The 16,581-nt window shown below is 50.4% G+C and overlaps 1 long non-coding RNA gene across 3 annotated transcripts; it reads left to right on the top strand.

Moving 5' to 3' along the window:
• Positions 1-179: 179 nt before the first annotated feature.
• On the top strand, positions 180-16,201 carry LOC135185492 (uncharacterized). 3 transcript variants are annotated; one of them, XR_010306505.1, is made up of 3 exons: positions 180-213; positions 13,930-14,041; positions 15,479-16,201. It is a non-coding gene; the product is annotated as an uncharacterized LOC135185492 (long non-coding RNA). The 3 variants fall into 3 exon arrangements; XR_010306503.1 differs by lacking the exon at positions 180-213 and adding an exon at positions 13,174-13,318; XR_010306504.1 differs by lacking the exon at positions 180-213 and adding an exon at positions 13,174-13,318 and having other exon boundaries at positions 15,476-16,201.
• The last annotated feature ends 380 nt before the right edge of the window (positions 16,202-16,581 follow it).

Here is a 16,581-nt window from a genome sequence, read left to right as displayed (position 1 = left end):
ATCATGCTGGACCACAATGTCTGCCTCTTTCCCACCCTACTCAACTCCTTTCTCCTCCCAAACCCTGAGCACCTGAGCTCTATTGTAGTCTCCTCCCACCCCAGCTGTGGCCACTTTGCCCTCCCTGCCCACTCCCCTTTATAATCAGCCCCAGGAGAGGCAAGCCCTAAGCTTGCCCAACTGGGCAGAGGGATCCTCCTCCCATCCTGGCTGGTGAGCCCCCGTGGTGCACACTGGGTGAATGGTGGTGGGGACTCAAAGGCTGGGGGGCCTGGTGGCCCCCCAGTTAGTTAGGATGAGGCTTGATAACCACTGCCAGATCATCTCACAGGTGGTGGTTGTGTCTCCTTAGTGGGGCTGAGCTCCTCTGTGGGGGGTTTTAGATGGTTTGAGGGTCTCAGCCCAGGCTCTGGGATGAGCACTCAGACTTTCTTTGTGATGGCTCTGTTAGGCCTCCTCAAATCTAGGTGCTGGTTGCTCTTCAGATGCCTTTTTGGTCTTCTCTCCTGGTAGCTTTTGACTTCTACTTGAGCTGATCCATGGTGGGAATAACAAAGGTGACTCCTAACTTGTGGGAAAGCTTATCCAAAGCTGGCAAATCTCTAAGTGAAAATGGGTTTAGAGATGGGAAGACCATAAAGCCACAGAGTTAGCAAGGCTGGAAGGGACCCTAACGATCATCCAGTCTCAATCTCCCTGCCATGGGCAGGGACACCTTACACTAGGTCAAGTTTCCCAGAGCCACATTCAGCCTGGCCTTAAAAACATCCAGGGATGAGGTTTCCATCACCTTTCTGGGCAACCTGTGGCCAGGTCATAGGGGCTGGAAAAGACTTTGCCCTCCCTGCCTGCTCCCCTTTATAATCAGCCCCAGCTGGGCAAGCCCCAAGCTTGCCCAACTGGGCAGAGGAATCCTCCTCCCATCCTCACTGGAGTCCTCATGGTCCATGCTGTGTGAATGGTGATGGAGATCACAGGCTGGGGGGGTAGCAGACCCCCTGGTTAGGTAGGATAGAGGTTTGATGGTCACTCTAGCACCACCCATGGGTGCTGCTTGGGCTTCCTTATTGAGGCTGAGCTCCTCTGTGTTTAGCTGCTGCTTTCTGCTCACTGTAAAACTGACAGGCCTGGCTCTGTGAAGGTGTTGAGAAGCATTGAATTAGCCTGGAGGAAATGTCTGAGAATCCCTAACAAGGAGCCATGAAATAAAACTCCACTCTCAGAATCACAGAACATTATGGGATGGAAGGGACCATCAAGTTTAATCTTGAATGCCTCCAAGGATGGGACCTCCTCTGCATCTCTGGACTACCTTTTCCAGTGCTTCCCTACCCTCCTTGTGAAGGGCTCCCTCCTTATGTTCAACCTAAATTTGCCCTGCTCTAGTTTCAAGCCCTTTTAAACAGTCCTCAGCCTTCCTGTAGATTCCCTTCAGGTGTTGAAATGTCACTGCAAGCTGTCCCCAGAGCCTTCTCCAGGCTGACCAGCCCCAGCTCTCTCAGCCTGGCTCTGTAGGAGATGTGCTCCAGCCTTCAGATCATCTTTGTGGCCCACCTCTGGACCAGCTCAAGGAACTCCATGATCTTCCTGTGTTGACCAAAAGACATTATTTTGTTCAGGAACCAGGCTAGAGTCCACCCATCACAGACTGGTTTGGGTTGGAAAACGCCTCTAAGGTCATTGAGTGCAACCCTCATAGACTGATTTGGGTTGGGAAAGGTCATTGAGTGCAACCCTTATAGACTGATTTGGGTTGGAAAAGGTCTTTAAGGTCTTTGAGTGCAACCCTCATAGACTGATTTGGGCTGGAAAAGGCCTCTAAGGTCATTGAGTCCACCCATCACAGACTGGTTTGGGTTGGAAAAGGCCTCCAAGATGAATGAATGAAACCATCACAGACTGGTTTGGGTTGGAGAAGACGTCTAAGATGATTGAATCAAACCATCACAGACTGGTTTGGGTTGGAGAAGACCTCTAAGATCATTGAATCAAACCATCACAGACTGGTTTGGGTTGGAGAAGACCTCTAGGATGATTGAATCAAACCATCACAGACTGGTTTGGGTTGGAGAAGACCTCTAGGATGAATGAATCAAACCATCACAGATTGGTTTGTGTTGGAGAAGACCTCTAAGATCATTGAATCAAACCATCACAGACTGGTTTGGGTTGGAGAAGACCTCTAGGATGATTGAATCAAACCATCACAGACTGGTTTGGGTTGGAGAAGACCTCTAGGATGATTGAATCAAACCATCACAGACTGGTTTGGGTTGGAGAAGACCTCTAAGATCATTGAATCAAACCATCACAGACTGGTTTGGGTTGGAGAAGACCTCTAGGATGAATGAATCAAACCATCACAGATTGGTTTGTGTTGGAGAAGACCTCTAAGATCATTGAATCAAACCATCACAGACTGGTTTGGGTTGAAGAAGACCTCTAGGATGAATGAATCAAACCATCACAGATTGGTTTGTGTTGGAGAAGACCTCTAAGATGATTGAATCAAACCATCACAGATTGGTTTGGGTTGGAGAAGACCTCTAAGATCATTGAATCAAACCATCACAGACTGGTTTGGGTTGGAGAAGAGCTTGTAAGATCATCAAGTCCAAACCTATCAGGCCTATTTGGGTTGGAAAAGCCTTCCATGATCCTCAAGTCCAACCCCCTCCAGCACCATCCTCATCCCACATCCTAACCACAGCACTGACTTAGCCACTAGGGAGGGAATTAAATTCCTCCCAGCTGAAATCAGAACAGTTCTACTGCCAGTGGTGACCTTGCCAAGCTCTTGGTGATGCATGGGCAGCTGCAAATGATGCAGGCTTCTACTGGGGAAGGACCTGCAGAGGGTGGCTCAGCAAATGGAGGGCAGCCATGCATCCACTGCCCCTCACAGGAAAGATTCATGCTGGGCTGGGGTAGGCATGAAGGAGAATTTTTCAGCCCTCTCCAGAGTATCACAGAATGTGCTCAGCACTGCTCAGGCCAGCCCTGGAGTGCTGTGTCCAGCTCTGGGCTCCTCCCTTGCAGAGAGCTGCTGAGGTGCTGGAAGGTGTTGAGAGAAGGGCAGCAAGGCTAGGGAGGGGCCTGGAGCACAGCCCTGTGAGGAGAGGCTGAGGGAGCTGGGGGGGTGCAGCCTGCAGCAGAGGAGCCTCAGGGCAGAGCTGGTTGCTGCCTGCAGCTGCCTGCAGGGAGGCTGTAGCCAGGTGGGGTTGGGCTCTGGTGCCAGGCAGACAGCAGCAGCAGAAGGGGCCCCAGGGCCAGACCTGGATGCAGCACTGCAGCTGCAGCCTCACCAGGGCCAGACCTGGATGCAGCACTCCAAATGCAGCCTCTCCAGAGTAGAGTGGGACAGTAAGTCCATGGCTCATGGCTTCCCAGGGTGGGCTGAAGGCAGCTTTGGGCAGACTCCCTGAACCCTCTGATGCAAATAATTGCTGCTAGTCATGTCACAGTCTCCTTGAGTGCTGTCATTTGCCTTTGATGTGACTACCTTTGAATGCGAGCTGCAGATCAGCGAGGTCAAGATGCTGCAATGTGACAGAAGCCTTCAAAGCTCTTGGAGCATCTGTAAATACTGATGGCTCTTGTGGCTGTGTCCTTAGCCTGCCTGGCAAAAGAAACCTGCTTTTTTTGGGTGTGTGCTGAGTGGGTTTTTTTTAACCTCCTCATCTTCATGCTCTTCCTCCAGGCAGTTCTGCAGCGGGTGATGCCTGGAGGTGTTTTCTCTAGCTGTTGCTCGATGTTCCCTTTCCCCCTCCCTCGATGGGAAACGTTCTGATGTGTTTATTTGGTGTGTGTGATCTCCTAATAGGTTGCTTTTAGCCCTCTGAAGGAGAAATCATCGACTTCCCGAGGAGTTCATGCTCCTTCCTCCCATCCTCCTGCCAGCTCTTTTGCTCCTCTCTTCCGTGGCCATCTGTAATTCCTTCCCTGAGACTCCTCACCTATTTTAGCAGCTCTCTGCTAACTTCAGGAGATTGACAAAGAGCAAAAGTTCCCTCAGCACAAACCCTTTGGTATTTCCAGCCATTTCCTCCTCTCTATCTAGGCCAACACCTGTGTTTGGGTGGGAGGGGGAAGGATGCTCAGTGCCTGTTCAGCTGCCTTCCTGGGGTCAGCGTTTCGCCTCGCCTGGGCTCCAGCGTTGCTATTATCTGCTGTGTCAGATGTGACCAAGGTGCCAAAACCACCTTAATTACCTTCCAAAGGGCTTCACAGGAGAGATTTGATTTCATAAAGGCAGGGATTTGCTTGTTTTCTCTGATTTCTTTCCCCCACTCTTAATGTCATAGTGGTTTACAGTGCCTAAGATAGGAAGGATAAAATTCCAGGCTTTCTAAGATAGGAAGGATAAGATCCCAGGCTCCAAAGATAAGTAAGAAGACTCTTTCTGAGTTCTCTTTGGAGCCTGGGATCTTGTCCTTCACAGTGGTATGAAGATTGAACTATTGCCACTGAATAATGCTCACAGAGGCACCTTTCCATAATCCATATTGCACGCAGGTAGCGTTTGGAACACCAGAAGATGCTGACTCGTTTTGCTCTGCTTTCTGTTTGCCTTTCCAGCAGGCTCATTGCCTCTTCCCTGGATATGAGCTGCTCACAGGATGTTAGGGGTTGGAAGGGACCCAAAGAGATCATCGAGTCCACCCCCCACCTGCCACAGCAGGGCAATGCTACCTAACATAGAATCAAGCAGGTTGGAAGAGAGCTCCAAGCTCACCCAGTCCAACCTAGCACCCAGCCCTGGCAGACCATGGCACTAAGTGCCCCAACCAGGCTTTGATTCAACACCTCCAGGGATGGCAACTCCATCACAGGCTCACAGGATATTAGGGGTTGGAAGGAACCCAAGGAGATCGAGTCCAACCCCCTGCCAGAGCAGGACAATGCTATCTAACACAGATCACAGAGGAACACATCCAGACAGGCCTGGAAAGACTCCACAACCTCTCTGGGGAGCCTGTGCCAGGGCTCTGGGACCCTTCCAGTCAAGGAGTTGCCCCTTGTGCTGAGCTGGAAGCTCTTTTGCTGCAACTTCCACCCATTGCATCCCAGGGAGCAGTGAGCAGAACCTGTCCCCCCCATCCTGGCAGCCCTCAGACACTTACAGACATTTACCAAATCCCCTCTCAGTCTTCTCCTCTCCAGACTAAGCAGCCCCAGGGGCCTCAGCCTCTCCTCATCTGCCATGCCCTCCTGCCCCCTCATCATCCTCATAGCCCTCTGCTGGACCCTCTCCAGCAGATCCCTGTCCCTCTTCACCTGGGGAGCCCAAAACTGAAGGCAGTGCTCAAGATGAGGTCTCAGCAGGGCAGAGCAGAAGGGGAGGAGAACCTCCCTTGATCTGCTGGACACACTCCTCCTAACACAGCCCAGGATCCCATTGGCTTCCTTGGCCACAGGGGCACGTTGCTGTGCCATGGTTAACTTGTTCTCCTCAGCTTAAACTCAAACTTAGTCTTCTGGAAGTGCCTAATGAGAAGAGTGGAAGGTGGAGTGCTTTGGAGATGCCTGGCAGATGGCAGGAGTGGTTCTGGAGACTTATTTTCAAGTTGGACATAGAATGGTTTGGCTTGAAAAGAAAGCCTTTGAGGAGACCTTGGTCCCCCCTGAAGAGGATCTACAGGAAGGATGGGAAGGGAGTATTGATGAGGTCTTGGAATGACAGGACAAGGAGGAATGGGTTTAAAATGGCAGAGGGGAGATTGAAACTGGATATTAGGAAGAGGTTGTTTGCAGTGAGGGTGGTGAGACACTGGCACAGGTTGAGGGTGGTGAGACACTGGCACAGGTTGCCAAGGGAGACTGTGGATCTTTGATCACATTTGGTGCTTCTGTGCTCCACAACCTCCCTGGAGGTGTTGAGGACCAGGTTGGATGAGTCCTTGAGCAACCTGTTCTAGTGAGAGGTGTCCCTGCCTCTGGCAGGGGGTTGGAACTGGCTGATCCTTGAGATCCTTTCCAACCTAAACCATTCTCTGAATGTGTTGCACCCAATTTTGGACACCTCAATACAAGAGGGATGTGGAGGTGCTGGAGCCAGTGCAGAGGAGGGCGACAAAGCTGAGGAAGGGTCTGGAGAATAAATCTGGTGAGGAGCAACTGAGGGAGCTGGGGATGGGTAGTGTGAAAAAGAGGAGGCTGAGGGCAGACCTCATTGCTGCCTACAGCTACCTGAAAGGAGGTTGTGAAGAGGTTGGTGCTGGTGTCTGCTCACAGATCATTAGTGATTCTATGCTCCACAACCTCCCTGGAGGTGCTCAAGGCCAGCTTGGATGAGACCTTGAGAGACCTGTTCCAGCAGGAGGTGTCCCTGCCTATGGCATGAGGTTGGAACTGGCTGCTCCTTGAGCTCCCCTCCAACCTAACCCATTCTATGATTGGGTCTCATGTGTGTACAAGACTACCACCACACACCACTGATGCTTCAAATCCTTCAGAAGCCTTTTCCCTTCCCTAAGCATCAATCCACCTCTTTCTGGAGCCACGCTTCAACGTTCCTATTCCTGAGACCTTTTCATCTTGGGGTTGGTGGGGTGGGGGTTGGTGGTTTGTTTTTTTTTGAGTGATACTCCACACTTGTCAAGCTAAAACCATACAACCAGGAGGCTTTTCTTCAACCCTTTCAATCTCTTTTCAGTCTGGAGAGGTGAGCAGCTTGTGATTGACTGAGGCTTCTCTTGACGTAGCTCTTTTCATCCCGCCGCGATCAGTCTTGCTTCGCCTGCCTCCGTTTTATCATTCCTTTTAATTTCAGTGGGGGTGGGAATGATATGTTGTCTTAAATTCCTTGCTGACTGCTTAAAATTCTCCCACATCTTTCGAGTGTTTAATTATTCCCCTTCAGGAACGAGCTGAAATTGACTGACTTCCTTTAAGGCTTGCTGATTTTTCACACGGCGCGGCAGCGCTGCTTGAATTATTACAGCCTGGCTCCTTCTCCCCCTTTGGTGCAGAGTGACCTGGGAGAAGCAACTGAATCATGGAATCAGGCAGGTTGGAAGAGACCTCCAAGCTCATCCAGTCCAGCCTAGCACCCAGCCCTGCCCAACCAACCAGCCCATGGCACTCAGTGCCCAGCCAGCCTTGGCTCCAACCCCTCCAGCCACAGCCACTCCACCCCCTCCCTGGGCAGCCCATTCCAGTGCCAATCACTCTCTCTGCCAGCAGCTTCCTCCTCACAGCCAGCCCCAACCTGCCCTGCCACAGCTGCAGCCTGGGGCCCCTTCTGCTGTTGCTGCCTGCCTGGCACCAGAGCCCAACCCCAGCTGGCTACAGCCTCCCTGCAGGCAGCTGCAGGCAGCAATCAGCTCTGCCCTGAGCCTCCTCTGCTGCAGGCTGCACCCCCCCAGCTCCCCCAGCCTCTCCTCACAGGGCTGTGCTCCAGGCCCCTCCCCAGCCTTGCTGCCCTTCTCTCAACACCTTCCAGCACCTCAGCAGCTCTCTGCAAGGGAGGAGCCCAGAGCTGGACACAGCACTCCAGGGCTGGCCTGAGCAGTGCTGAGCACAGGGGCACAAGAACCTCCCTGCTCCTGCTGCCCACACTGCTCCTCAGCCAGCCCAGGATGCCAGTGCCTCTGCTGCCCACCTGGGCACTGCTGCCTCCTCTGCAGCTCCTCTCTGCCACCACCCCCAGGGCCCTCTCTGCCTGCCTGCTCTCAGCCCCTCTGGCCCCAGCCTGCAGTGCTGCTTGGGCTTCTTGTGGCCAAAGTGCACAACCTGCCCTTGGCCTGCTTCAGTCTCCTGCCCTTGGCCTCTGCCCACCCATGCAGCCTGGCCAGGTCCCTCTGCAGGGCTCTGCTCCCCTCCAGCAGCTCCACACTGCTCCTAGCTTGCTATCATCTGTAAACTTACTGATGATGGACTGCTTTAAACCCAACATTTTCTCCTCCAATTGGATTGGATCTGGATGAGCTTTTACGTCCCTTCCTCAACCATTCTATAAATGTGTTGCACTCAGTTTTGGACATCTCAGTACAAGAGGGATGTGGAGGTGCTGGGGCCAGTGCAGAGGAGGGCAGCAAAGCTGGGGAAGGGCCTGGAGAATAAATCTGGTGAGGAGCAACTGAGGGAGCTGGGGATGGGTAGTGTGAAAAAGAGGAGGCTGAGGGCAGACCTCATTGCTGCCTACAGCCACCTGAAAGGAGGCTGTGGAGAGGTTGGTGCTGGTCTCTGCTCACAGGTAAACAGTGATAGAACAAGAGGAAATGGCCTCAAGCTGCCACTGGCTGGGTTTAGACTGGATATTAGGAAACATTTTATCCCAGCAGGAGTGGTCAGGCATTGGAATGAGCTGCCCAGGGAGGCTTTGGAGTCCCCAACCCTGGATGTGTTTAAAAGTCATTTGGCTGTGCTGCTTGGGGCTATGGTTTGAGGTGCACCCTGTAGAGCAGGGTTATAGGTTGGACTTGGTGATCCTGAGGGGCTTTCCCAACTGGAATGTCCCTGTGATTCTGTGACCCTCATCTAGTTCCACTTCCACTTTCCATCAAATCAGGGTAAGATATCAAATGGAGATAAGATGCTGAATTTTGGGGTGGGTTGCTAAATGTTGGGGTAAGATAACAAATGGATGTAAGATGCTAAATGTTGGGGTGGGATGCTAAATTTTGGGGTAAGATACCAATTGGAGATAAGATGTTAAACTTTGAGGTGAGATATCAAATGGAGACAAGAGGCTAAATGTTGGGGTGGGATGCTAAATATTGGGGTGAGGTATCAAATAGAGATAAGATGCTAAATTTTGGGGTAGGATGCTAAATATTGGGGTGAGATATAAAGTGGAGATGTAAATTGAAGTAGGATGCTAAATGTTGGGGTGAGATATCAAATGGAGATAAGATGCTAAATGTTGGGGTGAGATATCAAATGGAGATAAGATGCTACATGTTGGGGTTGGATGTTAAATTTTGGGGTGAGATATCAGATGGAGATAAGATGCTGAATTTTGGGATGGGATGCTGAATGTTGGGGTGGTAAGGTACAAAATGGAGATAAGATGTTAAATTTTGGGGTGAGACATAAAATGGAGATGTAAATTGAAGCAGGATGCTAAATTTTGGGGTGAGATATCAAATGGAGATAAGATGCTAAATGTTGGGGTTGGATGCTAAATTTTGGGGTGAGATATCAAATAGAGATAAGATGCTAAATGTTGGGGTGGGATGTTAAATTTTGGGGTGAGATATCAAATAGAGATAAGATGCTAAATGTTGGGGTGGGATGTTAAATTTTGGGGTGAGATATCAAATAGAGATAAGATGCTAAATGTTGGGGTGGGATGTTAAATTTTGGGGTGAGATATCAAATAGAGATAAGATGCTAAATGTTGGGGTGGGATGTTAAATTTTGGGGTGAGATATCAAATAGAGATAAGATGCTAAATGTTGGGGTGGGATGCTAAATATTGGGGTGAGATATAAAGTGGAGATGTAAATTGAATTAGGATGCTAAATTTTGGGGTGAGATATCAAATAGAGATAAGATGCTAAATGTTGGGGTGGGATGCTAAATATTGGGGTGAGATATCAAATAGAGATAAGATGCTAAATGTTGGGGTGGGATGCTAAATATTGGGGTGAGATATAAAGTGGAGATGTAAATTGAATTAGGATGCTAAATTTTGGGGTGAGATATCAAATGGAGATAAGATGCTAAATGTTGGGGTGGGATGCTAAATATTGGGGTGAGATATCAAATAGAGATAAGATGCTAAATGTTGGGGTGGGATGCTAAATATTGGGGTGAGATATAAAGTGGAGATGTAAATTGAAGTAGGATGCTAAATGTTGGGGTGAGATATCAAATGGAGATAAGATGCTACATGTTGGGGTTGGATGTTAAATTTTGGGGTGAGATATCAGATGGAGATAAGATGCTGAATTTTGGGATGGGATGCTGAATGTTGGGGTGGTAAGGTACAAAATGGAGATAAGATGTTAAATTTTGGGGTGAGACATAAAATGGAGATGTAAATTGAAGCAGGATGCTAAATTTTGGGGTGAGATATCAAATGGAGATAAGATGCTAAATGTTGGGGTTGGATGCTAAATTTTGGGGTGAGATATCAAATAGAGATAAGATGCTAAATGTTGGGGTGGGATGTTAAATTTTGGGGTGAGATATCAAATAGAGATAAGATGCTAAATGTTGGGGTGGGATGTTAAATTTTGGGGTGAGATATCAAATGGAGATAAGATGCTAAATTTTGGGGTAGGATGCTAAATTTTGGGGTGAGATATCAAATGGAGATAAGATGCTAAATGTTGGGGTGGGATGCTAGATATTGGGGTGAGATATCAAATAGAGATAAGATGCTAAATGTTGGGGTAGGATGCTAAATATTGGGGTGAGATATAAAGTGGAGATGTAAATTGAAGCAGGATGCTAAATTTTGGGGTGAGATATCAAATGGAGATAAGCTGCTGAATTTTGAGGTGGGATGCTGAATGTTGGGGTAAGATATCAAATGGAGATAAGATGCTAAATGTTGGGGTGGGATGCTAAATTTTGGGGTGAGATATCAAATGGAGATAAGCTGCTGAATTTTGAGGTGGGATGCTGAATGTTGGGGTAAGATATCAAATGGAGATAAGATGCTAAATGTTGGGGTGGGATGCTAAATTTTGGGGTGAGGTATCAAATGGAGATAAGATGTAAATTGAGGTGGGATGCCAAATTTTGGGGAGAGATGCTAAACTGATGCAAGATGTGTCCCTGCCCATGGGATGATCCTTGTGGTCCCTTCCATCCCTGACTGATTCTATGCTAAAGCCCTGTCCAACCTGGCCCGGCTCCTTCTCCCCTTTCACTGCACAGTGACCTGGGAGAAACAACTGCTTCAGACCCAACCTTTTCTCCTCCATCTGGGTTTAACCCCCTGGGTTTTGGTCACTGCCTATCCCCTGAGCACTCAGCAGGGCAGAGAGGCAGGCAGAGCATCCTCCAGCAGTGCCCATGGCCCGATGGCGGCGTAAGGCGTGGGTGGTTATTTTGGGTCTCAATTTTGTCTCAAGCTCCTTTCAACCGGGGTGGGGAAGGAATTGCTGATGTTCATTAGCAGCTAATTGGTACTGGCGAGCTGTGACTTTTACCCCACAGCTTCACAGCCGCTCTGGCAGCGGCGGCTGATGCTTAATTGCTAAGTCTGAGTGAAGCTAGGGGTTCACAGAGGCTGCCCTGCTCCTCTTAGCTGCAGTTGCTTGACAATTACATCTGCTTTTGATTAGGGAAATTTTGATGGGTTTTACTGTTCCCCCCCCCTTTTTTTTCCCCAGCTTTGATGTTATGGAGAAAGCTTTAAACTTGCACTGCTGAGCTGCTCCTGCGAAGCTTGCCAGAGCATTATTTAGGCACAGGGAAAAATGGAAGCTGCATCTGGACCTGGAGCTGCTTGGAAAGAGAGAGAGAGAGAGAGAGAGGGGAGAGGCTATTTGCAAACCAGAGTGTTCTTTGTGTTCCCAATGGTTGCCTTCTGAGGCAGGAATTATGGCTGGCATGGGTTCTTTTTTGCCCAAGAACCAGTTTTAATGGGTTGGCTTGCCTGATTGAATCAAAATGGACTGCAAAATGGCTCACTTTGGACTTCCTAACCTATCTGCCTTCGTGGATAACAGAGTGAGGTCCTCACTGTCTGCCCTCTAGTTATGGGAGGAGCAGACTCAGCTCATTTCCCTCCCTTCTCTGTGGTCTTTTGTGACCCAATTGCCCTGTCCCGGTGCCTGAGAGACTACTCAGCCAACTGAACAGCCCCAAAACTGGCCTGCAAGGATGCAGCAGTTGGAATCCAGGAGCTTTGGCCATGTGAAAATGTATTTTTGCTTAGGACATTCTGAGCTTGGCAAGGTCAAGACTTCAGTTTTGGGAGCTTGTGGATGTATTGCTGTGGGAGGTGTGGAGGTGGTTCCCTGCAGGCATGGACTTGGTGCTAAGGGATATGGCTTAGTAACAGTGGCTTAGTGGATGTGATAGGATCAAAGGAGGTCAGGAGTTGGAAGGGACTCAAAGAGATTGAGTCCAACCTCCCCTGTCAGAGCAGGACCACACAATCCAGCTCAGGGCACACAGAACACATCCAGACAGGCCTGGAAAGGCTCCAGAGAAGGAGATTCCACAACCTCTCTAGGCAGCCTGTGCCAGGGCTCTGGGACCCTTCCAGGCAAGAAGTTCTCCCTTGTGCTGAGCTGAACCTCCTGTGCTGCAGCTTCCATCCACTGCTGCTTGTCCTATCCCAGGGAGCAGTGAGCAGAGCCTGTCCCCCCCTCCTGACCCCCAGCCCTCAGATGTTTATTAACATTGATTCAATCCCCTCTCAGGCTTCTCTTCTCCAGACTAAGCAGCCCCAGGGCCCTCAGCCTCTCCTCACCAGGCAGTGCTGCAGTCCCCTCATCATCCTCGTAGCTCTCTCCTGGACCCTCTCCAGCAGATCCCTGTCCCTCTTCAACTGGAAAGGTGAGCTTTAGGCAAGCAGCTGGAACTGATGAGGCATGGCCTAGATGACAGGACAGGGCTGGGTGCTAGGTTGGACTGGATGATCTTGGAGGTCTCTTCCAACCTGGTTGATTCTATGATTCTGTGATGACCTCAAAGGTCTCTTCCAACCTCAGCAGCTCTGTGATGCTGTGATTCTATAACATGATCTAAGCAAAGCTGCTTTAACAGGGAGGTTGGGCTAGATGATTTTTACCATCATCTAGTGGATGGTGGTGGAGGGTGGGAGAACACTGGAACAGGTTGCCCAGGGAGGTGGTTGAGGCCCCATCCTTGAGGCTATTCAAGGTCAGGCTCAAGGAGGCTCTAAGCAGCCTGATCTAGTGGAAGATGTCTCTGCTGGCTGGAGGGACAGTTGGACTGGATGACTTTTGGAGGTCCTTTCCATTCCATTTCTATGGTCCCTAACCATTCTATGATCTCCAGAAGTCCCTTCCAACCCACACCATGTGAGATTCTGTGACCTTACACCTTACATTATTGCCTGGTCTAAAACAAGTCCAGGTGCTCATTCTGGCAGCTTCACCTCTGGGTCCAAGCAATTCTGTTTAGATCAGGGCAGCAAATGAGCCAAAGCCTCAGCTGAGGGTTGGCTGAATCATCACCTCTGTCTCCTCCAAGCAGCCTTGAAATAGGAGACCCAGCACATCAGCTGCTTGCCTCTTCTAATGCCAAGCTGTACCATGCTGGTTGAGATGCTGTGTGCCTTCTGCTTCCCCCAAGCAGACACTTGCCTGGCATAGGGCAGAAGGACAAGTTGGATGCTGCAGAACTGAAGCCATGTGAGGTGTCTCCAGGTATGAGGTGTCTCCAGGTATGAGGTGATGTCCCTGCTCATCACAGCCCCCTTTCCCTCTCTCCTAGGGTGACAGCCTTAGTTGGGCTAGTCCCTAGTCTATGTGGGTCACTGCCAAGTTCCCCAGCATAGGGCTGAGGGCAACCAGAGCTGCAGAGGCAGAGCTTACAGGGCAGTGTGATGCTGCTGTGTCTTCTGCTATGAGGACAGGCTGAGGCAGCTGGGGTTGCTCAGCCTGGAGAAGAGAAGGCTCTGGGGAGACTTAATAGCAGCCTGCCAGTACCTGAAGGGGTCCATAAGAAGGATGGAGAGGGACTGTTTACAGTGACAGGACAAGGGGCAATGGCTTCAAACTAGAGCAGAGTAGATTTAAATTGGATGTTAGGAACAAGTTCTGCACCAGGAGGGTAGTGGAACACTACAACAGGTTGCCAGGGAGGTGGTTGAGGCCCCAGCCCTGAGGATATTCAAAGTGGGGCTCAACAGGGCTCTGGGCAGCTTCATCTAGCTGAGAATGTCCCTGCTGAGTGCAGGGGCAGGGTTGGACTGGATGAGCTTTGGAGGTCCCTTCCAATCCATTCCATGATTCTATTCTCAGTTCCTCAGCTGGTAACTTCTCAACCTTTCAGCTGTTTGAGTTTTGCCTTCACTGTGCACCAAACTGATCTTTCCCAAGAGCTTCCCTCACAACCCCAAGCCAGTGATGCTCCTCAGCAGTGATGCTCACCTTATGGACCACTGGTAGGTGGGAAGTTCAGCTCCCTGCATGCTTTGCCTTCCCTTGGATGCATTTCTTAGACTGCTGGTGCAGAGGCTTTGCCTTTCTCTTCTCTGCATCCTATTCCAAGAGCAAGCTCCAGTCTAAAGATTTGCCCTTTCCATATAACTACTGTCACTTTCCATCCTGTCCTCTAGGGGATGAAGCTCAGGTACTGTGGCTTTATTCTTGTTCTTTGCAGAATCAAGCAGGTTGGCAGAGAGCTCCAAGCTCAAACAGCCCAACCTAGCACCCAGCCCTAGACCATAGCACTCAGTGCCCAGCCTGCCTTGGCTCCAACCCCTCCAGGCACAGCCACTCCACCATCTCCCTGGGCAGCCCATTCCAATGCCAATCACTCTCTCTGCCAGCAGCTTCCTCCTCACAGCCAGCCCCAACCTGCCCTGCCACAGCTTGAGACTGTGTCCCCTTCTTCTGTTGCTGGTTGCCTCCTGGCTCTCCTGCCTGTTCTTTCTGCCTCAAGCTGACAGTGAGCTGCTTTGAGCCTACCCAGGAGAACTCAAGTCTTAGCCCTGCCTCCAACCCAGGCAGCTCATTCACAGTCTGTGGCTGTGCTCCACAACCTCCCTGGAGGTGTTCAAGTCCAGCTTGGGTGAGGCCTTGAATGACCTGTTCTAGTGGGAGGTGTCCCTGCCTATGGCAGGGGGGGTTGGAATTGGCTGATCCTTGAGGTCCCTTCCATTCTATGACTCTGTTCTATGCTTCACCCCCTGCAGCACAACCTGAACCATTCTATGTCTCTGTTCTATGCTTCATCCCCTGCAGCACAACCTAAACCATTCTCTGACTCTATTCTATGCTTCACCCTTGCAGCACAACCTAAACCATTCTATGGCTCTGTTCTATGCTTCACCCCCTGCAGCACAACCTAAACCATTCTATGGCTCTGTTCTATGCTTCACCCCCTGCAGCACAACCTAAACCATTCTATGGCTCTGTTCTATGCTTCACCCCCAGCAGCACAACCTAAACCATTCTATGGCTCTATTCTATGCTTCACTCCCTGCAGCACAACCTAAACCATTCTATGGCTCTGTTCTATGCTTCATCCCCTGCAGCACAACCTAAACCATTCTATGGCTCTGTTCTATGCTTCATCCCCTGCAGCACAACCTAAACCATTCTATGGCTCTGTTCTATGCTTCACCCCCTGCAGCACAACCTAAACCATTCTATGACTCTGTTCTATGCTCCATCCCCTGCAGCACAACCTAAACCATTCTTTGACTCTGTTCTATGCTCCATCCCCTGCAGCACAACCTAAACCATTCTCTGACTCTGTTCTATGCTCCATCCCCTGCAGCACAACCTAAACCCTTCTATGACTCTGTTCTATGCTTCACCCCTGCAGCACAACCTAAACCATTCTCTGACTCTGTTCCATGCTTCACCCCCAGCAGCACAGGCAGGACCTCCTCACAGCCCCTGGACCTGGGAGGATGCTGAGGAGCAGGGATGTGTGCACGCATTCATTCAGCAAGCACCACCAAGTACCTGCAGCTGCATCCTCTCTACTCAGACCTTACTCAAGGCCTGGCCCAAACCTCAGCAAGCTGAGAAAAGCAGAACAGCATTGCTGAGACAGATCTGATTTCCCTCCCCTCCCTTCTGGGGCAGGGAGGATTAGCTGGGAGAATAGATTAATAAATCCAGCAACTTTTCCCCTGGCAACCACTCTGCTTAAAGGGCTAACCTGGCAGCAGATCCTGAAGATGTGAGAGCTGATGAATGCTGGTAGGATCATCACCCTGAGGCATGAGAATGTGTTGCCTTTCCAGGCTGGGCAGAGGAATCTAATTGCTGTGTTCTCCCTAATTGAAATGAAAAATGCTGCCGCATCGACCCGCTGCAAACCTTGCAGGGCTTCTGCCTTCCTCCCTCATCCACTGCAGCTCCTGGAATCTGAGTGAAAGCCTCGTGGATGATGGTTTTGGGGTGAATTCACAGCTTTTGATTTGATATATTTTTCCTCTCCCTCCCCACCCTCATCCCCCTTTGATTTGCTTTGGTGCGTGCCTGGATTTGTTGTCGCCGGGCGAGGTGACAGTTTGGAGTTGAAGCCTCCTGGCTGTAGGTGCTACAGCTCCTGCAAGTGTGAGAATGAATGAAAGCTCAGATGGGAATGCTGCAGATTATTCAGTTGTTCTCTTTCCACTGGGCCCTGAGATCTTCTCCACCTCAGCTTTAGTGTTAGAGAAGCAGGGAGGTAGCAGAGGGGACAGGGACTCAGAGGTGCTGCAAGGTGAAACTCCAGCAAAGGGAATGAGGCCAATGCTGACCTTATGAATCAGAGAATCAGGCAGGCTGGCAGAGAGCTCCAGGCTCAGCCAGCCCAACCTAGCACCCAGCCCTGCCTAACCAACCAGCCCATGGCACTCAGTGCCCAGCCAGCCTTGGCTCCAACCCCTACAGCCACTCCACCCCCTCCCTGGGCATCCCATTCCAGTGCCAATCACTCTCTCTGCCAGCAGCTTCCTCCTCACAGCCAGCCTCAACCTGCCCT

Source organism: Pogoniulus pusillus, chromosome 22 (genome assembly GCF_015220805.1).
Source record: "Pogoniulus pusillus isolate bPogPus1 chromosome 22, bPogPus1.pri, whole genome shotgun sequence".
NCBI classification, from domain to species: Eukaryota; Metazoa; Chordata; class Aves; order Piciformes; family Lybiidae; genus Pogoniulus; species Pogoniulus pusillus.
The sequence above is the reverse complement of the archived record's forward strand: the minus strand, read 5'-3'. Positions and strand labels throughout refer to the sequence as shown.